The following is a 26,158-nucleotide window of genomic DNA, read 5'->3' as shown; positions in this document are numbered from 1 at the left end:
ACTGATAAAGGAAGGGGCTGGGGGGCAGTTTTCAGGGGGGCGGGAGAGAGAACAGTAAGAAAGGGAATAATTCTACTTACCACTCTACCTCTCAAATTCAATCTTTCTTGAAAACATTGCTTCAAAAGGGGCGTTTTGTTTCTGATTACTGCCTGCCAGCATAGACTGTGTGCTTCTGAGCAGGGCTGAGGAATTTCCTTTTCTACTAATCTTTTATCCTAGAACAGACAACCATCTGTTTTAGAAAGTTTGGGAGGAAGAGCTTATTCTAGTCATGGAAACAAACAAATAAGCAAACTTGTTTGTCTTAACATTTTGTCTGCCTTGACTCTATAATTCCATTACCCTTTTACACCTAAGGGCGCGGATGGGGGCAAAGTTACAGACATACTCTCAAGGCTGAGTGCTGGATTCTGGGCTTTGAGTTTATCACAATATCAAAGTATCTGGAATAACTCCTGTTCAGTGTGTTTGTTTGTTTGTTTGTTTGTTTGTTTGTTTGTTTGTTTGTTTTTTCCTCCCCCCCATGTCTTCCACCCTCTACTGCTCAGCTTTTTTGTATTAAATCAATCATCATCCATCAGTTCTTCCTCTAGTCCAGGTTACATGATGCAGAAGAATATTCACTCTGCTCTTATCATCCTCAGAAACAAACACTCAGGTGGGATTGCCTTCCCCAATGACCCATAAAACATTGCTTCCATTATTATCTCTGTGTGGGCATTTGAATGTGAGGTATGCCACTTTCTTTCTGTTTTATTCACAAGCACATTTCAAAATGCCAATCAAAATCACTGGAGAAACTGCTCCTATTTGGGGTAAAAATGATGGCCCCTGACAGTATTTCACATTTTTGGTCATGAGCCTCAGTGATACATTTATATTTCTCCTTAGAATAACAGTTGGTAGAACTGGTGTTTTCCACAAATGAATTGAGGCTCTGTTCTGAAATGCATCAGGAATTACATTTTAAGAACTATATTAAGTAATTGTGTTACATTTGATGTGTCACTATCATCTCATTTAAAACAGCTTTTCAATATTTTAAATTGAAGTCAATTTTTGCTGTTTATTTCTATATTTTAAACTTTTTTTTTAAATTTTTTTAACGTTTATTTATTTTTGGGACAGAGAGAGACAGAGCATGAACAGGGGAGGGACAGAGAGAGAGGGAGACACAGAATCGGAAGCAGGCTCCAGGCTCTGAGCCATCAGCCCAGAGCCCGACGCGGGGCTAGAACTCACCGACCGCGAGATCGTGACCTGAGCCGAAGTCGGACGCCTAACCGACTGAGCCACCCAGGCGCCCCTAAACTGTTTAAAATTAGATCTTGGTACATCAGTTATTGATAAAGAGAGCATTTTTCCCTCCTTGTTTCAAAAGTAATTTGCAATTATTTGAGCTACAGGAATGGAATTAGAATTACACGTGCATATGAGATCCAAAATTTTTTTAGGGGAAGAAACACAGAATGTGGGATCTGAATACCTAACTTTAATCAAAACAAACACTTCCAATTATTAGATTTGTGCCTGTGGGCAAGTCTTTTGACTCTCACAGCTGTGGTTTTCTCTGGGGGCAAAGAGCACTCAAATCACACATGTTGCTAAAGAGTCAGGCGTTGAACCAGCATGCATTTCTCAGTCAACCTCAACTCCTTGGCTCCTTTCCACCTCTCTCCACACCCCTCAGTGTAACTGTACAGATCCAATGGAATTATATTCAGGCAAAGGTGTTTAATACTATTAGGTGTTATACACATTAAAGAAACTTCATTTAACCTCAACTTTTACATTAAATAACTTATTATACCCATCAGAGACACAGAAGTTTAATTTTCAATTTACAAGCATAAGATTGTAAACTGAGACTGGGTGGCTCAGTAGTTAAGCATCCGACTTTGGCTCAAGTCGGTATAAATCGTATTTACTTTCGTAATCTTGTCTTTGAAAACAGTATGTGGAAGTATTACCTCTGTGTATGTCACAAAGGGCACATGGGAAAATTACAAAGGAAGCAGGGGCACCTGAAGGGTAAGATGAAATGTTTTATGCAGAGTTGGGAATAAGGGCCTTTCAGGTAGAAGCAGCAGTGTGAGAAATTTTAGGGAGTATGGAAGGACATTGCTATCTGAGACAAGGCAAGTAATGGTATTCTCATTAATGTGACACAGGTTAAAGAATTCATCCATTAGTTTCTTAGATAATAAGTTGACCAGTTAAGTCTGGAGCTTCTTTCCTAATATATCATCTACCCTGTTGGAACCATTTCATACTCTGAGATGCTCTATTGAAAGATAGCATCAAATCATTTGTGTAAAATTGTAGGGAAATTTATTTGGCATGGTTTCACTAATTTTTTTAACTAAGATTATTTTTCAAAAATTTCTAAGTAAAATTTCTTTTTTCTTTAGTTTCTCCAGTGGAGTTTTGTCGTTGTTGTTTGTTTGGTATTTATTTGTTTACAGAAACAAAACAAAACAAAAGAATAACATGAAATGTACTCAAATGTTTAACTGCATGCATGGTACAGTATTGTTAACTATATGCACATTGTGGCACAGCAGATCTCTAGAAAATTTTCCTATTGCTTCTTTGAAACTTTATACCTATAACACATCAGTCCCCTATCCCCCTCTCTCCTCAGTCCCTGGCAACTACCATTCTACTCACTGTTTCTAAGATTTTGACTATTTTAGATATCTCAATAGACTCAGCACTGCATGATTTGTCTTTTCATGATGAGCTTATTTCACTTAGCCTGATGTCCTCAAGATTCATCCATCTTGTAGTATAAGACAAAATTTCCTTCTTTATTTTTTTTAAAATACAGTTTATTTATTTTTTGAGAGAGAGAGAGAGAGAGGGAAGCAGGGGAGGGGCAGAGAGAGAGGGAGACAGAGAATCCCATGCAGGCTCCACACTGTCATCACAGCCTGATGTGGGGCTTGAACTCACGAACTGTGAGATCATGACCTGAGTGGAAATCAAGAGTCAGATGCTTAACTGACTGAGCCACCCAGGCGCCCCAAGATATCCTTCTTTATAAAGACTGAATAATATTCTAGTGTATGCATATACCTTATTTTCTCTATCTACTTTTTTCACAGCCAGTTAGGTTGCTTGAACCTCTTGGCTATTGTGAACAATGCTGCAATGGACATGGGAGTTAGAGCTTCTTAAAAATTCTTTTGGATACACACTCAGAAGTGGGATGGCATCAATTCTACTTTTAATTTTTGAGGAACCTCCATACTGTCTTCAGTGGCAGCAGCACCATTTTACATTCTCACCGACAGGGAACAAGGGTTCCAATTTCTTCACATTCTTGACCAACACTTGTTACTTTCTGTTTTTGTTTTTGTTTGTTTGTATAAAGGTCATCCTGACAGGTGGGAGTTGGTATCTTACTATGTTTTGATTTGCATTTCCCCAGTGATTAGTGACATTCAGCATCTTTGTATGTTTCCTTTGGAGAAATGTCTTTTCAAGTGTTTTGCAGATTTTTAAATCAGGCTATTTGTTTTTTGTTTGTTTGTTTGTTTGTTTTGCTGTTGAGTTGCAGGAGTTCCTTCTGGGCATACTTCATTTTATCATGCTTCGCGGATATTGTATGTTTTTTACAAATTGAAGGTTTGCACCAACCCTGCATCGAGGAAGTCTATGGGCACCATTTTCCAACAACATTTGCTCACTTTGGGTTTGTGTCACATTTTGGTAATTATCCCAATATTTCAAGCTTTTTTATTAGTATGATGTTTGTTATGGAGATCTGTAATCGGTGGTCCTTGGTGTCACTATTATAACTGTTTTGGGGCACCACTAACTGTACCCATGTAAGATGGTGAACTGAATACATGTTGTGTGTGTCTGACTGCTTCACTGACAGGTCCTTGCTCTGTCTCTCTTCCTCTCCTCCAGCTTCCCTATTCCCTGAGACACACACTGAGAGCTCAGATGACGGTTTCCTTTTTTTTCTGTCAAAAATGTATTTTTAATTTATGTACATTGTTTTTTCAGACATAATGCTATTGTACACTTAATAAATGGCAATATAGTGAAAACATAACATATCCTTTTTGCACTAGGATACCAAAAAATGCATTTGACTTGCTTTATTGTGATTTTGCTTTATTGTGGTGGTCTGGAACCAAACTCAGAGTGTCTCCAAGGTGAGCCTGTATGTATTTTGGCTATTATCCTCTTATCAGATAGAAGGTTTGAAAATATTTTCTCCTATTCTGTAGTTTGCCTTTTCACTTTGTTGATTGTTTCCTTTGCCACACAATAGTTTTTGTTTAAGGAATCCCACCTATTTTTGGTTTTGTTGCCTGTGCTTTTGGTATCATATCCAAGAAATCATTGACAAAACCAATGTTATGAAGCTTTCTCCCTATATTTTCTTCTAGGGAAAATATAGTAGTTTTAGGTGTTACATTTATGCCTTTCATCCATTTGAGTTGATTTTTAACATTTACTTATTATTGAGAGACAGAGAGAGACAGAGCATGAGCAGGGGAGGGGCAGAGAGAGGAGGAGACACAGAATCTGAAGCAGGCTCCAGGCTCCAAGCTGTCAGCACAGAGCCCAACGCAGGGCTTGAACTCACAAACTGCAAGATCATGACCTGAGCTGAAGTCGGATGCCCGACCTACTGAGCCACCCAGGTGTCCCATTTGAGTTGATTTTTATGTATGGTGTAGATAAGGGTCTAGTTTCACTCTCTGTATGTGAATTTTTAACAATGTTTTGCATCTCAAATGAACACAATGGTTGCAATATGGCTTGGGGTTCTTACAGTTCAAGTACACAATGCTTTCAGGAGGGTTTTTGCCCAGTGCATTTCACAATCAAAGCAAATAGAAGCATGTTCAAAGAGTACGTAAAATGTCTGCAATGTATTCTATGAGAGGTTACTTTCCTTTCTTAACATAATTGCTTTTATAGTGAAAATAATGCAGAAATGAGGATGGGGAAGTCAGAATTTAATTGAAGCAAGTGTGAAACAGATTTTGGGAATTCAGTTGTTACTGTGTTATTGTGTGGACAAAGTGTAATGTAGCTGACAAAAGTACAGTATTAATAGCATTATAGAACCTAAAATGAGATGTTGATAACCCATCTATATTTTAATTACTAGGCACTACATATTAAAAGAGACATAGACAAACTAGAATTTATATAGCAGATAACGAGCATGGCAAAAGAAATCATGTTATAATAGGAATTGACCTAGAAATTGAAGTTTTTACTCTCAGAAAGAGAAAAATAAGGAAAATGTAATATCATTGGTTCAACTACTAGAAATGTTGTCTTAAGGGAAAAGAATTGGCCTCTTTTTTTCATAATGTCAATGGGTTGAATCAAAATGCCTTAGTAAACATTACATGAAAAAATTGTGTTGACATATTACAGAATACATTTTTTTAGTATAGATTAATAGAATGCTTCCAAAAGGGTAATCATACAGTTCTACTCAATAACATGTTGTTCAGATTTGTGGTCAAATCTGTACTTACTCATCAAATTAGTTCATGGGTGTTTGTGTTAGGGCCATGTTAATTGCCAATTAATTACTACCCAGTCGATCACATTGACTGTGTGGCAACCTGACTTGGCCATTTAGCCAAAGGAAATATCTTGAACAGAAGACTTGTGTTCTGTGTATTTACTTTATCTAGAAACAGGCTGAGTCAATAATTTCTATTTATTGCAATAAATATCCATGTATTTTTCTAATATAAAACTCCCTAGTAATAGGTGTAGAATTTCTACCCCTAGTAGAATCTCACTACAAATCAAATGAACTAGATCCATCTTCCATAATCTGTCTCAAAGATAGTGCTCCATGTTAAAGAAATGAACAATTTAAAGGATCCTCTGTAATTTAATGTCTGGTGTGATTATTTCCAGTTTGTGCTTCTGTAATTTAGACAATTCTAACCCCAGTATAATGATTTGTCTTAACAAAATGGAGTGGAGAATTGAGACAACAGCAAATATAATGTCTCAGTTATTCCTATAAATGCTTTGCCATTCATTATTCTACACAGACCTCATTTTACAAAGGATTGGTTGAGGATAAAGTATCTTTTCTTTTAAAATTACTATTTCTTCTCAGTGTTTTTAGTGTTTTAACCACTCTTAAATTTTGTTCATTAGTGCAAAAAGAGAGTACAGAAATGCCAACTAGAGACCATGGTATTGGGGGAATAATGCTGATCTTTCCACTCATTTCCATTTCTATTACATAAAGTAACTGAGTGTCCTTCCAACAAATTCTTTTTTTCTCTCTTAAAGTACTTCTGAGTTGTGTTTCTCTTACTTGAAACACAGAGTAATGATAACGCAATTATAAAAATGGAGACCACAGGGGTTATAAAAGAGGGGGATGATAAGGCTCTGAAGTGTAGCAGCAGAAACAGTATTTCTGTAATTCTTTCCAAAGAAATACTTTGTTGGAACAATTGATAAAAATTAACATATTTAGGAGGATCAAAATTCTCATTAATATGCAAGTGTCACATTGGGGACAATTATAGAATAATATACAGTCCGGATAGCAGATTCATAACCTATTTAAATTCACTAAAATTCTATGTAGTTTGCATTGGAATTGTCTTAGCTGCATGATACTAAAATGATAACTTTAGCTAAGTTTTGATCTTTGAATACATTACTTTCTTCCTGGGAAGATATAAGAATCAGAATTTCCTTTAGTGAGAAATCCTCTAAAATACCAAATTTTAAAATTATGAAAAATTTCCTATTGACTTGATTGTGTCCTGTTAACTTAAGGTGAAAGGTTAGAGCTCAGTTTATCTGTTTATTTTGGCTGTCATCCCAATAACAGTGTTATCAGCTAACTAAATCATGCGACAGTCTGCAACTTTCATTTAGTACAGAATTGAGTGAGCCTTTTCTGCAAAAGCCAGATATTAAATATTGTAGGCTTAGTAGTCCATACAGTGTCTATCCCAGTACTGGACTCTGCGGGTATAGTACCAAAGAAGCTGTAGGCAACACTTAAATGAGCATGGCAGTTTTCCGATAAAACTTTATAGCCACTGAAACTCACACTTGTTATAATTTCTATGTGTCTTGAAACATTATACTTTTTTGACTTAAAAACAATATTAAGCATGAAAAAGCTACTTTTAGCTCATGAAACTCACAGAAACAGGCAACAGGCCAGATTTGGCTTTGAAGCCATAGTTTGCCAATCACTGATAGTTAAATAAAACCTTAATTAACTGTTTTCATCTATTCATTTAGCTATGGCTTTAGTCCCAAGATATCTTAAAGGACTTGAATAAGTTAATTTGTGGTTAATGTGTTTGGGTGTAGTTGTTTCTTCCACCAAACACTTAACACTACAATTCATAGATGTCAGAAAAGAAATATAAGTTAATTGGGGAAATATCAATTCTGAATTTGCTAACTAGATTTAAAATACTTCTCTACAGTCACTGTTTTCCTAATTCTAATAAGGACAGCACTCAAACATCTTTGTCATGGGCTTAATCACCTCACAGCATATGCTATTCTGGCCTAAAGCAAAAGTTCCAATAATTTTCTAAGTCAATTTATTTGGTTTTTGATCACTTTTTATTTTGAAACTTTTGTTTCTTTTACCTTTTATAGTGTTGTTAACATGCTTGGCTGCAATGCAGGTACTTAGAGCACCATCTAGAGATGAAAGTTAAAATTAACATAAAAATATAGGGACCAAGAAGCAATGTAACTGGAAGATGACTTTGCAAATTACAATTAGTGTGCAAATTATATTTCCAAATGATTGGCTCTGAGAAAGTCACACATTCCTAATTGAAAGCAAATACTTGTTTAATGTTGATTCTCTGCATGACTTTTCCAAAAATACATTGATTGAACAGCTTCAGACTATAATTTGCATTCCATGCAAATAATTAAGATAATGAGTAGATTACTGTGTATTTAATCATATTCATAAAAACCTCTTATGTTGAGTAGATATATTAAAAAGAAATCTCCTAAATACCATGCATATAAACATAAAAATATAAAACAGTCAAAATTGGCATGAAGAATCTCTTCCCTTAAGCTCAAATTTATATATGTGATATATAGATATAGATGTATATATTTTTTTTCTGTATAGAACCAGAAGTATATTCCAGGTTCATGAATGTAAATAGCACTTCTGTTTCTCAGTTTGTGACAAATGATGAAAAAGCTGCAATCAGTTTAAGGAGTTTAGTCTAATTTCCCTATTATATAAACATCCTGATCTACAATGAATCAAAAATATAACTATTGTTCTATTGGTTTGGGGATTGGGCCTATTTTCTCACTAGAACAGCTAACTGACAAAATGAATATTATTATTTAAATTTTTTAATGTTTATTTATTTTTGAGAGAGAAAGAGGCACAGAGTCAGAGTTGGGGAGGGGCAGATAGAGAGGGAGACACAAAATCTGAAGCAGGCTCCAGGCTCTGAGCAGTCAGCACAAAGCTTGATACGGGCTTGAACTCATAAGCAGTCCTTTCATGACCTGAGCCAAAGTCAGACACTTAACTGAGTCACCCAGATGCCCCTTTATTATTATTTTAAAGTAAAATTTATAGTGCAATAGATTACAGTGGTCCAAGCAAAATGCTACTTAATTTTGACATTTTAATTTCATCGTTTTTTAGAAGGACCCTGTGTTCCATGAAATTGTTAAGGTACCAATGAGGTACTTTCTAAGGACATAGGTGACAGCATGAACTGACTCCCTTTTGCCACAAGTTTGTAGTGTGTGAATTTTGCCTCAGTTATTGTCTCGGAAGTTTTATATATTATATCAGCTCCCCTCACTGCCCACCAAAGGAATCTACAAGGTAGAGTATGTTTCTATTGCATAAATATAAAAATTAAGTTATTGAAATAACAGACGTAATTCAGACCCAGGTGTGCCTGGGTTAGAAGCAAGCTCTCTTTCTATTTTTGGTTCTGTCTCTACTGGGGTACGATTGGATTCCTATTAAAAATATAAAAATAAGCCAACTCGAAGGAATTCTTCACACAAATAGGGAGTAATACTATCAAACCAAAGCCCATTCTCACCATCAGCAAAATAAATTTAGGAAAGTTGCTAAAGCTTCCTAAAATATACTTAACTCATATGTAAAATGGGAATAGCAATTGTACCTAAATCAGCTTTGCTTTTAATGACTGTATGAGAAATCTATTTAAACTATTTAGCATAATGTCTGGTATTGGAAAACTATTAGTATAATTTGAACTACTGCTGTGGGAAATGAAGCATAACAGGTGTCTTATTTATTTGGGTACAGAAAACTAGGGATCAGATTAGTGGATATGATTCATTTGACTGCACGATAGTTGATAAAAACAGAGAGGAAAAAAAAACCTCAGATAAAGAAGAGACTGTTGAGAGCATCGCACATTAGTTAACACCTGTGATTAATTTAAAAACTAAAATCACGAGTAAAGAAGCAACTTTTAAAAATCTCCACAATTGGCTGAGGTAAGATGTATGCTTCGGTTTGACACTCCACCAAGTTTTCTTCACCTCCAACATGCTCTTCTTTTTAACCTGGACATTTTAGTGTAAACAGACCAAAATGCACATTTTCTTTTAAAGTTTGTTTATTTATTTTGAGAGAGACAGAGACAGTGCAAGTGGGGGAGGGGCAGAGAGAAAGGGAGAGAGAATCCCAAGCAGGCTCCTCACTGTCAGCATGGAGCCAGATGTGGGTCTCGAACCCATGAAACTGTGAGATCATGACCTGAGCCAAAACCAAGAGTCAGATGCTTAACCAACTGAGCACCCAGGTCCCCCCCCCCCCCACGAGTGCACATATTTTTAAGTCCAGAATAAATTCCTAACTTTTTTTTATGTCAAAAATGTACTGTAAGTGTGCTAGAACTTTAACCCAGCATTTTATGTATTTTTAAAAATTTTTTTTAACGTTTATTTATTTTTGAGACAGAGAGAGACAGAGCATGAACGGGGGAGGGTCAGAGAGAGGGAGACACAGATTCCGAAACAGGCTCCAGGTTCTGAGCTGTCAGCACAGAGCCCGATGCGAGGCTCGAACTCATGGACCGCGAGATCATGACCTGAGCCAAAGTCGGCCGCTTAACTGACTGAGCCACCCAGGCGCCCCTAACCCAGCATTTTAAACAAATCCTGTTAAGCCTTTGCACCATAGTCACTTTGCTTTCCAGAGGTGGATTTTACCTTCCTTGTTTGTAGATGCTTTTCTAGATATGTAGATCATGTGAATAGGAAGGTGTGCTCCTTTAACTCCCAGGAACACATGCAAATTTTTATGCAATTTTACTCTTACAATTGAATATGATATCATGAAAGGTTTGTATTTTGCAGCTTTGGAATATTTCTGCAATATATATAAAATGAGCTTAAGAAACTTTCATAATCACAACATAAATGACACTTGTGAGAAAATTGAATGAAGAGATAATTTAGGGATCCAAGTTGGAAATTTCAGGGTTTTGTTGTTGTTGCTGTTGTTGTTGTTGTTGTTGTTGCTTTCTGACGAGTCTATTGCTGTCAATGCCATCAAACAGGTGTGTGATCTTGAGGTAATGGAAGAGGAAAATCATGGGAGAGGGGAATCAGGAAGACACTATTTTAAATTCCTGATTCCTCACTTTTGAAATTGATGGCTTTGAGTCAATCACAACATATCTGACACTGAGATTTCACACTTGTAAGTTGAATATAATATCTGGCCTATTTAAATCTCTAATGTCTGGTTAGAAGGCCAAATTAAATATTAGATTAGAAGATACTTAATATTTTTAAGACAGAAAAATGTGTATTTATTATTTAAGTCATCTTTTTCTTCTGTTCTTTAATTGTTCAGCACTTAATTTAAGAATAATACCTTGTGGAGCTCTTGCATGGCTGGTTGTCGGACTCTTGATTTTGGCTCAGGTCATGATCTCGTGGTTTGTGAGACAGAGCCTCACATAGGGCTTCACACTGAGTGGTGAGCCTGCTTGAGATTCTCTCTCCCTCTCTCTGCCTCTGTCTCTGCCATACTCTCTCTCTCTCTCTCTCTCTCTCTCTATCTCTCAAAATAAATAAATAAACTTAAAAAAAAGAATAATATCTCCTGGTTATAGAAAAGAATAGTAAGATACTGTCTGTGAAAGGGAGAGTCAATATAGATCCATGATTTCAGCTCGAATCTCTCAACAAATGATAAAATTCTGAGGTCACAGTAGGAGTAAGAGATCATGTCTGTGTGGGGGGGGGGGGGGTCAGGTGTGCAAATCCTTAGAGATCGTCTTTTAAATTAGAATTTTGGGCAATTAGACACAATATCAGACAAGGTCAAATTTTTCTTTGTTAATTGCAAAATTAAAAGACCTCAAGCAGAGTATCCCTTAGGGGTTATAATAATGAATAAGGCTGAAATTCTAGTTGCTTATCATTTTGGTTTAACTATCACTATAGAATATGGAAAGGGGAAAACTGACAAGAAAGAAATGTTCTCCTGTGCCTCTTTCTATCTCCCTAATGCAGATAAAGAGTAAAAGACGACTTACCCATCTTTCTTTGCAAAATACAGACAGTTAAAGCGATCTTGACTTAGCAGTTACCAGGAGAATTCCACAAAGTTTTTTGTCCTAATAATTTACGACTCGTAGAACTCTCTGAGACTTAAACTGTAATACCAGTTGCAATGGATCAAATAAAAGATACACAAGACCACCAGAAATTGCCCCTTAAATCTTTATAACTGAAATTAGAGTATATTTTTACATATGTATATTTAAATATCTTAAAATAGCATTATCTGTGGTGGAAATTTAGAAAATGAGGAATCGCTATCACACATATTTGTAGTACTTACTGAATATCCGTCTAAGGATAAAAGGGTTCTGATCCAAATATTGGGCCATTCTGTTTCCAAATATATCTCTAGCATGGAGAAATTAGTATCAAGCTAGATTAGGCAGGGGAAAATAAAACCGTCAAATCGTGTTTCCTGTCAAGAAAGGTAGTGTGGCATATTATATTAAAACACTGATTCCTGAACCTGATTACTTGAATTCAAATTCTGTCTCTTCCAATTTTCCAGCAATTTTACCGGGAATCACTTAACCTCTCTGACTTTTAGTTTCCTCATCTGTGAAATGAGGTTACCAATAATAGTCTCTTCATGATTACTGGGAAAGTTAAATGAGAGAATACAGGTAAGGCATTTAAGACAGTGCTTTACACGTGAATGTGTGCTTACATATTAGGTGTAATTTGACTTCCGTATAGAATTTTTATAGGGAAGATGATGACCTTAGTCATAGAAATTCTTCTGGCCCTGATGTCAGCTACATTTCTCACTCTGAAGGAGATATCCCCCCTTCTGTGAGCTTTGCTAACATGAATCCATCCCTCACAGACAGATTCACACTCCAGGGCCAATTGCTGGCAAAGCAGGTTGCTTAGCCTTTAAACTAAGGGCCAATTTTAGACTGTGTTGAACTGAACAAGGTAATGCAGTATTCTGGGAGACCAGCCAGGATTCTCTGTGAAGCTCCCCTTCATTTCAAATGTAAGCTCTCTTTGAACTACGTTAGGTCACCTGAGTTCCTTTCACAATCACCTAGTCAGAGAGAAATAGGAAATAGATTCTTATGTCAGTTTTCTTGCTGTTGACGTGGAGAATGCCCAGAAATAACTCCTTCAGAACCAGAAGTGAACATGATAAATACTGTTCCAAAAGATGTCTGACAACATATGTTTCTTCTGTCATACATGTTTTCCACTTTTGCTTTATCTCTGTTGCCAGATAACAATTCTTACTTTTAATTGTTTTTACAATGACTGAAAATTTTGTAAGCTGATCAGCCAAAAAAATAATTGCTCTGAATCTAAAAATTAAGTAATAGAGATTTCATTATTGGAAATTTTTAAAGAATTTGTAGCAATTCCAAAATTTCCAGCAAATAACCACTTTATTGATATTGCTTCATCCACTTGAAACTGGATTTATTTATTATTACTATACTTAATAATTTATTCATTTGTTTATGAATCATATCATTATCTCTCTGTCTCTCTTTCTCTCTCTGGTATCAATGTACATAGTTGATATAATTGTATCGAAGAAAAAAAAAAACAAAAGATTTGGGCAGATTCATTGCTATTTAATAAAAGTTCCACTAGGCTTTTTAAAAATACTAAAAAGTGTTACTTTTTTAGTTTGTAAGAAGATCAGGGACTTCAGAATCTGAAAATTACTATATTGAAGTTATAATATGCACTTTACTTTTTTCAGCATTATCCTTTTCTTCTGTTTGCTTTAAGATAGAGAAAAACCACATAGTTATTTTTGATAAAATTGACATTGCAAAATAACTAACCATTACTAAGAAGAGAAACATCGATATACTTTTTATGGCATCAAATTAATGATTTTATCTGAGGGTGTTTTTCAAAACATGTCACAAGGAAACCATATCAGTCATCCATAATATTTACAGATGAACTCAAGTCACATTTTGTTTTCAAATAAGTTGGAAAATACATGGATGAGTATTTACTCTGAATTAAACTGTACACTTTCTAAGCAATGAACAATATTTATTTTTTTAAAAAATTTAATGTTTATTTTTGAAAGAGAGGGACAGAGTTTGAGCGGGGAAGAGGCAGAGAGAGAAGGAGACACAGAATCTGAAGCAGGCTCCAGGCGCTGAGCCTTCAGCACAGAGCCCGACGCAGGGCTCGAACTCACAGACTGTGAGATCATGACCTGAGCTGAAGTCAGATGCTTAACTGACTGAGCCACCCAGGCACCCCAGGGATGAACCATATTTTAATGAAAGCATTCACCAATTTCTCATTTATTTGTGTGTGTGTGTGTGTGTGTGTGTGTGTGTGTGTGTTTAATTCATTAGGTCCACCAGCAAATGTGGCTGAATGTCACTTAAGTTCCACAAGGTGGGTACAGTGTACACACGTAAATTAGCCATGGCCTCTCTTCTAAAAGGTTCAGATTCTGATAGGAAAAAGAAATATAAAAACTAGGTCAATGGCAAGTACAATTACATAGACTTGTATGTGACAAAGGATTGTCTCAGAGGAGTAAAAGATCAGTTATGTTTTTAAGTGAGAATCAAGACAAGTTAACAGTGGATTGAATGTCGTTTTGATAAGGCCGAGGGATAGTGTATTTTTTAGTTCTGTTTTAAATACTCGTCAGCTGAAATATGTACACACACCCCTCTCTGATAATTCACCCAAGTAATAGCACCTTATTCTCCTTATGGCTTGCTGTTTGTTGTTCTGCTCATTCTCTCGATTTACCCTCTTCTTTTGCTGGAGTTTCCCCCCTAGTGATGGCTGCCTGCATGACTGTAGCTGTTCCAAGATGCTTGTCTCCACATGACCACATCCAGAAGAAATGTGTAGTCAGACTGTCTGAAGAGTGAGGTGACTTTTCTCCCAGGAGCATTCAGCAGATCTCTTCCCATGCCTTATTTTTAATATTGGGCCATTTTTATGGGAAAAAAATTCCATTTTATAAGTGGATTGCCATGCAACAATTGGCCAGGCATCAGTACTCAGTACACTGGGTAATGAGTGAGTGACATTAGCTTTGTTTGGGTTGGCATAACCATACTTCCTTTCAGTAGCTAAATGTGCAACCATACTCCACACAAACCTGAAGAATTGGAAGCAGTATTGGAAAGCCAGTCAAAACATCTACCTCAGAGGCCAATTAGGATAAGTGCAGTGTTTGGGGCACTTGGGTGGCTCAGTCTGTTAAGCTACTGACTCTTGATTTTGGCTCAGGTTATGATTTCACAGTGGTAAGAATGGAATCACCCAGTGTGGAGCCTGCTTAAATTGCTTTAGATTTTCTCTCTCCCTCTACACTCACACATTCTCTATCAAAAACAAAAACAAAAACAAAACAAAACAAAACAAAACAAAACAAAACAAAACATAAGTGTAGTGTTCTCTACTGCTTAGTGGCAACTAACAAAGACCCCTGATAACTTTAGGGAGCATAGTTTCTGCAAAGTAATATGTGCCTGGACTCATAGAAGGAAAAAAAAGGTGAGGAAATAGACATAATCACTTCACTAAACTCAAATGTAAAGAGGAGAGAAAAGACAATAAATAGACAGGAATGTCAAATAAATGCTAAAAGAAATGGTGAAAAAGATTTTGTTAATGAATTAATAAATATAAATACTTTCTATGTTTGACTTATGTATGATAAACTGGGGGGAAATACAATAATGACATAAAATAGTAACAAATGAATCAGCATATTTTATTATTTTTATTACATATTATTTGGAAATACCTGCAATATGTAATTCTGATTTAAGGTATGCTCATTTGGTACTTTTGAGAAATTTCAAGCTAATTTTGTACTCATTTCATGACCTTTCCTGTACAAAATTATTCCTTTGACCAACATTTGAAAAGGATGAAAAAGTATCAAGATAAAGTGAATATTAAGAAGATTACTTTATTTCATTTTGTAATGAACAGCTACGCTCTGCCAAGAATTGTAAAAGGTAGTGATGGACAAGCTAGATAAGGCCCCTCCTCATGAAAGACATTTCAGTTAATGATGATTTTGTTTCTGAGAATATTCACTGACTATGGAGATAAATTTTAGGCTATCTTCAGACTAAAATGATTGCTAATGGATTGGTCTTTAAATGTGAAAGCTTGCAAAAGCCTGAGAAAAGCTTAGTCACTTATTAATAAGATTCATTTTAAATACACCAGTGCCAAAAATTTACATACTTATGTATTCTAAAAATTTTTGTATACAAGTATGTATATGTTTTTTATATACACACACACATTTATTTGGCAAATAATTTATTTTCTGCTTCAGGAAGAAGGACTTCTTAATGTGGTGAAAGTGATTGAGGTTAACTCAACACTGCATTTAAAATTTTAAATCACGAAAACAAATTACTGGCACGGACAGTGATTTTTTCAATCATATTTGTCAAATGTATGAAACAAACATTAATGAGTGTAATTAAGAGGTGTAAAATGTACATTCTGTAATAATCAGCCTTATGATTTTTAAGGATCAAATGAAACAAAGAAGATAAATAAAACTTGCTCTTTGACCTCCCTGTGGATCAGAGAAGTGTTATGTAGAAAAGATATCAGTATGCAAGTAGAGCAGGCCTCATTAGTTTGCCATCTGCCATGGTGGGTAGATGCTAAAATGTTGCCATTGTGAGGTTCATTGAGTGGTAAAATTATAATTAAAAAGCATACATAGATTTAAAGTAAAAATCCCAAGGAGGGGGAAAAACAGCTACCAAATGAGGACAAGGATTCAATGTCCCTTTGAAAAAATGAGATGAGGAAATATATATATAGAGAGAGAGAAATTAAGGGGCACTTGAGTGGCTCAGTCGGTTAAGCAACCAACTTTGGCTCACGTCATGATCTCATGGTTCATGAGTTTGAGCCCTGCATCGGGCTCTGTGCTGACAGCTCAGAGCCTGGAGCCTGCTTCAGATTCTGTTTCTCCCTCTCCCTCTCTCTCTGTCCCTCCTCTGCTCATGCTCTGCCTCTCTCTCTCTCTCTCTCAAAAATAAACATTAAAAAAATTAACAAAAAAAATTATACACACATGTACAGGCACACACACACACACACACACACACACACACACAACTACAAGCATCTATAAGTTAACCTCAGCATATCCAGTTCAGTAGTTTCAGAGAACAAAGTCTAATATTTCCATTAGGCCTAGGAAATAAAACATACAGAAAACAAAGCAAATGATTGTTGATGATATTGTTATAGTAGTTGCATTTAGTGCTGAACAGATATATTTAGAAGCAAAAGGCGTGGTGAAGTATAATGTATCAAGTAATTCACATAACAGATTTTTCTAGAAGTAATAAGTAACCAAGAATTTATTTGGAATAATTTTACTGTACCATTTTTGTTTTTTTAACAATTTAATATGTGCATACAACTATGTATTTTCTATAGTGTTTAAAAGACACCTACTTTAAGAGACATGAAGAACTTGGATAAATCAGAAATTGATTTTTTTTCTCTATATCTCTTTAAACAGAATTCGACTTCCAGTGGGCTGTACACAAAAAGCCTACTTAATTATTACACTTATTTTTTATCAGTATAAAAAGTCTTACTGTAGCCAGTAGCAACTGGTTTTATTTCCACATACTAGCAATTAACCATGCAGAAATGGATTTAAGAAAATCATTTCACTTATAAAAGCATCAAAATTAATAAAAATCTTAGGAATAAACCAAATAAAATAAGAACAAGGCTTATTTGCTGAAAAGTAAAAAACGCTGAAAAAAAATTCAAAAAGGCCTAAATCAATAGAAGGACATCTCAGTTCCTGGATGTCAATACTCCCCAAATTGATGGACAGATTCAACAAAATTCCTATAAAAATCCTCACTGGAATTTTTTTCAGAAACTGGGATGCTGATCCTAAAATTCACATAAAAATCTATACGGACACAAGAATAGCCAAATCAATCCTGAAAAGAAAGAAGGGTGAAGGGCTCACATTTCCTAATTTCAAAACTAATTCACAGTAATCCAAACAGTGTGGTACTGGCATAAGGATAAACATATAGATCAATGGAATAGAATTGGGAGCCCAGAAATTAACCCTCATATTTATGGTCAATAGATTTTTGAGAGGAGTGCCAAGACAATTCAATGGAGGAAATAATAGCTTTTTCAACAAATGATACTGGGATACTGGGATACTGGGTATCCGCATGCAAAGGAATGATGTTGGAACCTCTACACAGTCCTTTATTTTGTTCTTAGAAATTCTTTGTATTCCCTAAGCCACTGAAGTGAATTTGGAAAGAAGTTACCTCTATTACATATGGAAGTGGTACATGCAAAGGAAATGACATTAGTCTAGCCACCCAGAGATTTTGGATTTGTTTTTATTTTATGTCCTGATCACTCCTTGATCTTGGGCACCAAGCTGTTGGTATAAACTGCCCCTTTTGTCCATTAAGGATACTTGTCCTGACATCTGCTACAGTGAGGATTATGTGAGCATCACTTTATAAATGAAAAAGCTCTCCAGTGAGGTCAGGAATCTCTGTTAGCAACCTTCGCTGTCCCAGGTCTCATCTGCATATTATACATACATCATTTTGCAGTCCCAGATTCAGAAATCTGGGTCCTGATTGTATTTTTATCGTGAAAGTAATTTTTTTGTTATCTTAAATCAGTCTCTTGCCTCTGGTGAGTTGCTAGGAGAAAAAAATGATGAGACTTTCTTGTGAAATATAAGCAAACCAGATTCAAATGACTTGTAAAAGACATTCTTATTTACAGTTGGGAAATAATAACCATTTAAAAAATGCTAGTATAAATATATATTTTAAATGCCTAATTTGATAAACATTCTTCTGGATGTTTAAAGTTTTAAAATCTCTTCATTGGTTAAAAATCTCCTGGTAGATTTTATTTCACCGACATAAATGCTAATTCATTTGTTTTTAATATCTTTCTTTGTTGACACCTCTAGATAGCTTTCTTTGTTTTAATACACTTTGGTATGCTTGTGATAAAACACTTTTTATATTTTTATAAAAGGATAACCAGGGGCGCCTGGGTGGCGCAGTCGGTTAAGCGTCCGACTTCAGCCAGGTCACGATCTCGCGGTCTGTGAGTTCGAGCCCCGCGTCAGGCTCTGGGCTGATGGCTCGGAGCCTGGAGCCTGGAGCCTGTTTCAGATTCTGTGTCTCCCTCTCTCTCTGCCCCTCCCCCGTTCATGCTCTGTCTCTCTCTGTCCCAAAAATAAATAAAAAACGTTGAAAAAAAAAAATTTAAAAAAAAAAAAAAAAAAAAAAAAAGGATAACCATATTTATATTATCAAAAAAAATTTTTTTCCCTAAGAACATTTGCTCACCTTAAGGATGAAAAGGAATTTATTTCCAAATTTGTGTTTTGGAATGTTTTGGAAGTACTTGGAGATATTTGCACAACAGAACTCCAGATTAAAATTTAAACCTGAGGTCAAGAACAGTGTTAATGTGTATTAAAATTTAAAATACACAGAGCACACAGCATGGCACAGTGGTAGGAATAAAGAATATCATGTAGAGGTGCCTGGGTGACTCAGTTGGTTAGGCATCCGACATCAGCTCAAGTAATGATGTCATCGTTCGTGGGTTGGAGCCCCGTGTCGGGCTCTGTGCTGACAGCTCAGAGCCTGGAGTCTGCTTTGGATTCTGTGTCTCCCTCCCTCTCTGCCCCTCCCCTGCTCACGCTCTGTCTCTCTCGCTCAAAATATAAACATGAAAAAATTTAAAAAAAAATATCATGTAACCAAAATGTTAAATTAATGGCAGCATTAATGAAGTTAACTTTATTTACTGAGCATTTTGATATTTACTTTCTTTTTTTTTCCCATACTCATTTGATGCTGATTAAAATCTATATATTAATGCATAGAATTTAGGCCTTGGACCTCCATAAAGAAACTTATGTTCAAGATTCATTTTTTTCCAGTGGTAATTGAAAATACTAATAAAAACTGCCGTATTGGAATACCATGGACTGATTTTTATGAAAATTTTTCTTTCGAGATACTTATCTATCATAAAAATTAGAAGTAGATAATACTTTTTCATAGTTTTTTTAAGTTTATTTATTTATTTTGAGACTGAGAGAAAGAATGAGAGAGTGTGAGCAGGGGAGGGGCGGAGAGAAAGAGGGAGAGCAGGAATCCCAAGCAGGCTCCATGCTGTCAGCACAGAGCCTGACACAGGGCTCCAACCCACAAACCTTGAGATCAGGTCATAAGCTGAGATCATGACCTGAGCGGAAATCAAGAGTCAGACACTTACCCAACTGAGCCACTCAGGTGTCCCATACTTTTCCATAGTTATTAATTATGTTTCTTAATTTACCAAAATTATTGCAGGGCTTTAATTACACAGAATCCTAAATTGTAGGCATCCAGACTAATAAAGTATAAGAAAAGTTATGGAAATAAGATAAATATATGACACCTTGTACTCAACATACTGTAGTTAGTGACAGAATGGCACAACATATGGAAATCTAAGTATAAAGCAGTATGAGTATAAATTTGAAATTAAATAAACAAGTAGTTCTGGGCAAGCAGCTGAACTTGAGAAATCTAACTACAGATGTCATTCTAGAAACAAATCCAGCCCAAAGCTGTAGGAATGTGTATGTGGTTATAGGAATATATGCGTTAAATGTATGTATACACCTGTGGAAGATGATAGATGATGATAGATAGATAGGTAGATAGATAGATAGATGATAGATAGATATTCAAATGAAAGCATTCATAGCAAAATCAATCAATAAAGATTTTTGTTGGTGGTCACAGTGGTTGACCTGGATTCCTGCATCATTAAAGTAACTTCAGCAATCTGTGTTAAGGAGAAGCCATGTAGATTGAATTCGTTCTGTTCTCCCCAGACCCTGGAAGCTCATATTTTTCTCATGCAAATGTGAAAAAGATCTGCAGCTAATTCACAACCCCTAACCCCACACCTCCACTGTTCAAAAAAATAAATTTTATTGAAATAAGATGATAAAGAAAGGGCATAAAGAGAATTTGGTTCGGTAGGTGTCATTTATGAGAATATTAAACTTTCATTGAAAGAAAATTTAAAGAGAGGCTTATGGTTATATTTTCAGCAGAAAGAACAAACAAAAAATATTTGGAAAATCTATGTTTAAAAACCCAGTAAATACTATTCTTCAGAATAGGTGAAGCAAACTTGCATAAAAAGGATGAATAAGGCATGGGACTTAAGTAATGAAATATCAGATTTAAATAACAAATTGAGTTTCTGTTATAAAGAGTCTTGAATATCATAAAGAGAAATTTGCACCCAATTTGGTACACAAATCAGAACCATTAAGTTACTGAATTTAGCTTTATTCAGGCAAATTAATCAAGCAACATTATCTGGTTTGGATTAAAGAAAAAAGGGAATAATAGTAGAGTAGTCACTGAAGAAGTTACTAACATAGGTTATAGAATAAACGGAATTTTTATTAAGGCAGTTGCAATGGGAGTAGATCCGAGAGCTCCCCACAAAAGACATAGAAGAAGAATTTTAAAGATTTTGAATGGCTCTTCAATGCAAGAAGGAATGACTCAGATCTCATCCTTAGAGACAAACTAAGATCTTGAGATAGATACTTGAGTAATCCTGTAAAATATCAGACTTTGCTCAGAGCCCCATGATCAGTACCGGATACCTCATCATCAGTACTGAGATAAATGTTGTCAGCCCCATTAGATTCTGGACTCCTGCCCTCGTTTCTGTGCCCAAAATCTGGGCTCTGATACCTGCTGCCTTATGTCTTTTGATGCCTACTCTCTCTAAATCCTCTTCTGGTTTGGGTCTCAGTACTCCCTGCTCTGAAGCTGCCTGCTGGAATCCATCTGGACTGTCAAATATATCCTGCACCACCCTGACTGAACATTTTATACTGTATGACTGGCCGGGTGCCTCTCATGTCTTGCAAGTGAATCGTCCCAGTGTTCCTAGTGTGTTTAATATCCACTTCCTGGATATTTACAGGATATCTTTCCATCAGACCTACTTACGCTTTACATTACTGGTTTTAAAACCTTCTTAAACATTACTGAGATATAAGCAACAAAGGGGCATAGGAAAGTAGAAGCAAAAAAAGTTTAAAAATGATGATAAGATTCTATTTTTGGCCACTGGATGAAACAAACAGAAATTGGAATTAATTTAGAGAGTTTTATAGGAAAGGGGTTTATAGTTAATTTTTTTTAATGTTAAAGTACTGTGATTTAATTGTGTATAAATTTGTGTCTATTCGTCACATTAATTGAAATAATGGTGTCTTTTCAGTTAGACTTCTTTCCAATGCCATTTTTCTAATCAAGTGACTAAACCAGAAGTCCACGTGGCATTTTAAATATGAGTTGGAAACTCATAACTTTTCTACTCTCTACTATAGTAATTATGTGAAACCTGTGAAGCTACTGTCTCTCTACATTCTTATAAGAGTAATACTTAAATATCAAATAATTTAAAAATAATTGATGATTTTCAAAAGAAATTCAATTCCTTTTGAGTTATAGAAAATAATTGATCTACTATTCAGTATTTCCTGTTTATATATGTAGGTGCTTATTTTAATGATTTGCTTTTAGGGAAATAATAGTTCAAGATAGTTCAATTCACTGTGCTTTACTGACCTCCTATCATTATAATGCAGAAGAATTAATTGATTGATTTTAAAACCTTCCCATATAACAACGATTTGGTTTTTAGTGAATTAGATTTAAAAGAATGGAGCATTACACAAGTTTTGCATAACATACATAAAAGTTTTCAAAAAAGATATTAAAATGTCTTTCTGTTACAGTGGTGAGTCTAGATTGAACAAAGGCTGTAATCATTTCAAGGAATACTCACAGCTGACCACAATAAAAAATCTTAAGTTCTGACATTTTCCTCTGACAAATGTTTGTTAAAGTTATTCAAAGCCTAGATATAAAGCAATGACTTGATTTATTCTGCTATATATTGTTTCAGTTTTATTCCTAATGTTATGTATTTAGAAACCATGTTTAAGCAGCCCCAAATCCAGATAACTCTATTTTCTCCTAAAGCATAATGTCTGACAGAACAGTAATTTCGGACACAATTTCTTAAGCAGCATAAAATATACAAAAATGATCATAATAGTTATGCCACACTCTCTGTCAATTGCTATTTTTATAAATGTCAGACAAGTTTTTGTGAAAAAAAAAACGACGATTGAAAATTGCTTCTTCCTAAGTCTTCTACCTGGATATTAAGTCTAGGGTACAAGCAAACCAAGTACTCTTCACATCTCTTAATACAGATAATTTCTAATAATTTAAAGGGTCATTTAAACAACCCAAGAACAATACCAGAAAAGGTGTTACATTGTTGACATACAGAGAAACATACAGAATGACTTGTATGTATCCCCAATGGCTGTTCAAAGTCTGGGGCAACAAGTAAAATGGCCTAGAAAAATTGTGTCTCTATTGTAATGAAAATCTTACAGTATTAACTGGTGCCCAACCTGTCAAAATTTTTTTTTGCTTTAATTATGATAACTTGATTTAATTAATATCCCACATCTTCTATGCAATAGAAACAATTTACTTATTTAGATTTTAAAGATTTTGCCATGATATATGATCTAATAATTAAAATACAGGGTTGTGTTGTTGTGGGGATAGCATTAACAGTTGTGATTTTTCAGAAAGAGAGGAATACTCTATATGTTGGTTGATTTGCAAATATCACATCATCTCTGCAGCCCAGGAGTAACTCCCACTTGATCATGGTGAATAATTCTTTTAATGTACTACTGGATTCAATTTGTTAGTATGTTGTTGAGAATTTTTGCATCCAGATTCATCAAGGATATTGGCCTATAATTCTCCTTTTTAGTAGGATCTTTGTCTGGTTTTGCAATGAAGGTAATTCTGGCCTTGTAGAGTGAATTTGGAAGTTTTCCTTCCATTTCTATTTTTTGGAACAAAGTGGGAAGAATAGATATTAACTCTTCTTTAAATATCTGGTGAAATTCCTCTGGGAAGCCATCTGGCCCAGAATTCTTGTTTGTTTGGGCAATTTTTGATTACTAATTCAATTTCTTTGCTGGATATGAGTGTGTTCAAATTTTCTATCTCTTCCTATTTCAGTTTTGGCAGTTTTTACACTTCTAGAAATTTATTCATTTCTTCCAGGTTGCCCAATTATGACCACTTTCTTACACCATATGCAAAAATAAGTTCAAATGGATGAAAGACCTAAATGTGATACAAGAAACCATCAAAATCCCAGAGGAGAACACAGGCAGCAACCTCTTTGACCTCGACCATAGTAAGTTCTTACTAGACACATTGCTGGACACAAGGGAAACAAAAGCAAGAATGAACTATTGGGACTTCATGAAGACAAAAAGCTTCTGCACAGTGAAGGAAACAGTCAACAAAACTAAAAACAGCTTGTGGAATGGGAGAAGATATTTGCAAATGACATATCTGATAAAGGGTCAGTATCAAAAATCCATAAAGGACTTATCAAACTCCATACCCATAAAAACATATAGTCCAGTTAAGAAATGCACAGAAGACATGAATAGACATTTTTGCAAAGAAGATATCCAGATGGCCAACGGACCCATGAAAAGATGCTCACCATCATTCATCAACAGGGAAATACAAATCAAAACCATGATGAGATACCCCCTCACACATGTCAGAACAGCTGAAATTAACAAAACAGGAAACTACAGATGTTGGCAAGGATGTACAAAAAGGGGAACCATCTTGCACTGCTGCTGGGAATGCAGACCAGTGCAACCATTTTGGAAAAAGTATGGAGCTTCCTCAAAAAGTTAAAAATAAAACTACCCTATGAGACAGCAATTGTACTACTATTTACCCAGAGGATACAAAAATACTGATTTGAAGGGGCACATGCACCCCAATGTTTATAGCACCATTATTAACACACACACACACACACACATATATATATATATAATGGAATATTATTCAGCCATCAAAAAGAATGAAATCTTTCCATTTGCAATGATGTGGATGGAGCTAGAGTGTATTATACTAAGCAAAACAAGTCAGTAAGAGAAAAACAAATGCCATATTATTTTACTCATATGTAGAAGTTAATAAAAAAAAACAGATGAACATAGGGAAAGGTGGAAAAATAGAGGAAAGCAAATTGTGAGAGACTCTTTTTTTAATGTTTATTTTTGAGAGAGAGAGACAGGGTGCAAGTCGGGGATGGGCAGAGAGAGAGGAAGACACAGAATCTGAAACAGGCTCCAGGCTACTAGCTGTCAGCACAGAGCTTGATGCGATGTTTAAACTCACGGACCATGAGATCATAACCTGACCCAAAGTCAGATGCTTAACTGACTGAACCCCTGGGCACCCCAAATTATGAGACTCTTAACTATAGAGAACAAACTGAGGGTTGCTGGATGGAAGGTGGGTGGAAGATGGGTTAAATGGGTGATAGGCATCAAGGAGGGCACTTGTGTTGAGCACTGGGTGTTATATGTAAGTGATGAATCACTAAATTCTACTCCTGAAACCAACATTACATCATTATATGTTAACTAACTAGAATTTAAATAAAAATTTGAAAAAAATTTTTTTAAATTTGAAAAGTCAAAGAAAAAATTAAGTGAATATAATATACTTATTGAAGAGCCCATCACATAGAGTTATTTCATATTTTTTAAATAATCCTAATCATTATTATAATGTTAGACTGAAGGCTTAAAGGACAGGAGGAATTTTTCCTATGAGAGGAAATGTGAAGGAAAATCTTTTGAGAACTAAAGTCTGAAGATAGAAAATTGCATGCTAAGTCTTCTGCCGAATCTTGATCACAAATAATACATTTGCACTTGCCCATTAAAGTTGTTTAAGTTTACCTTTCTTGGGAGATAGTTTCTCCATTAAAAATGTGCTCAACTAATAAAATCCATAACAAAGGATCAAAGCATTTCATCTAAAAGAGTATTATTTCTGAGAAAAGACCATTATGGCATTCTTTTTTCAAAAAAAAAAAAAAAAAAACATGCTAACTTGTCAAAGATAAGGTATCACCTAGCCTGGATTACCTGATACATGGCAATTTTGAAGTTAAACTTTTCACAGTACTGTATAATCAACACCAAGTAAAAATCAACTCAGTAATAAACTCCATGGAGATAATTTAAAACTAGAACAATAACAGAAAAAGCATATTTGTTATTGTCTGAAACAGATATGTACATCTCTCCTTAGAAATGTTTTGTTTTTTATGCTTTTGTGTTATGTTTTGAACTGGCTACTTCAAAATAAAAGCTAATACCTTATACACTGCAAAAAAATAAATGGTGACTTATTGATATGATACACTTTTTAATACATTCAAATCTAAATTATGTATCCCTACCCCAGGAATCAACTCATTTAAGCCTCATTCTGTATTGATCTTTATAATTTATTGCAGAGATCTCAACGTATCCACCACCAAAAGTCTTTCAACCAATTTTGACCAGAAGCAAAACAGTCCCTTCACCTATGTGATTCTGAGTTATTGG

Source organism: Panthera leo, chromosome A1 (assembly GCF_018350215.1).
Source record: "Panthera leo isolate Ple1 chromosome A1, P.leo_Ple1_pat1.1, whole genome shotgun sequence".
In the NCBI taxonomy this organism is placed as follows: domain Eukaryota; kingdom Metazoa; phylum Chordata; class Mammalia; order Carnivora; family Felidae; genus Panthera; species Panthera leo.
This window is presented reverse-complemented; position numbering follows the sequence as displayed.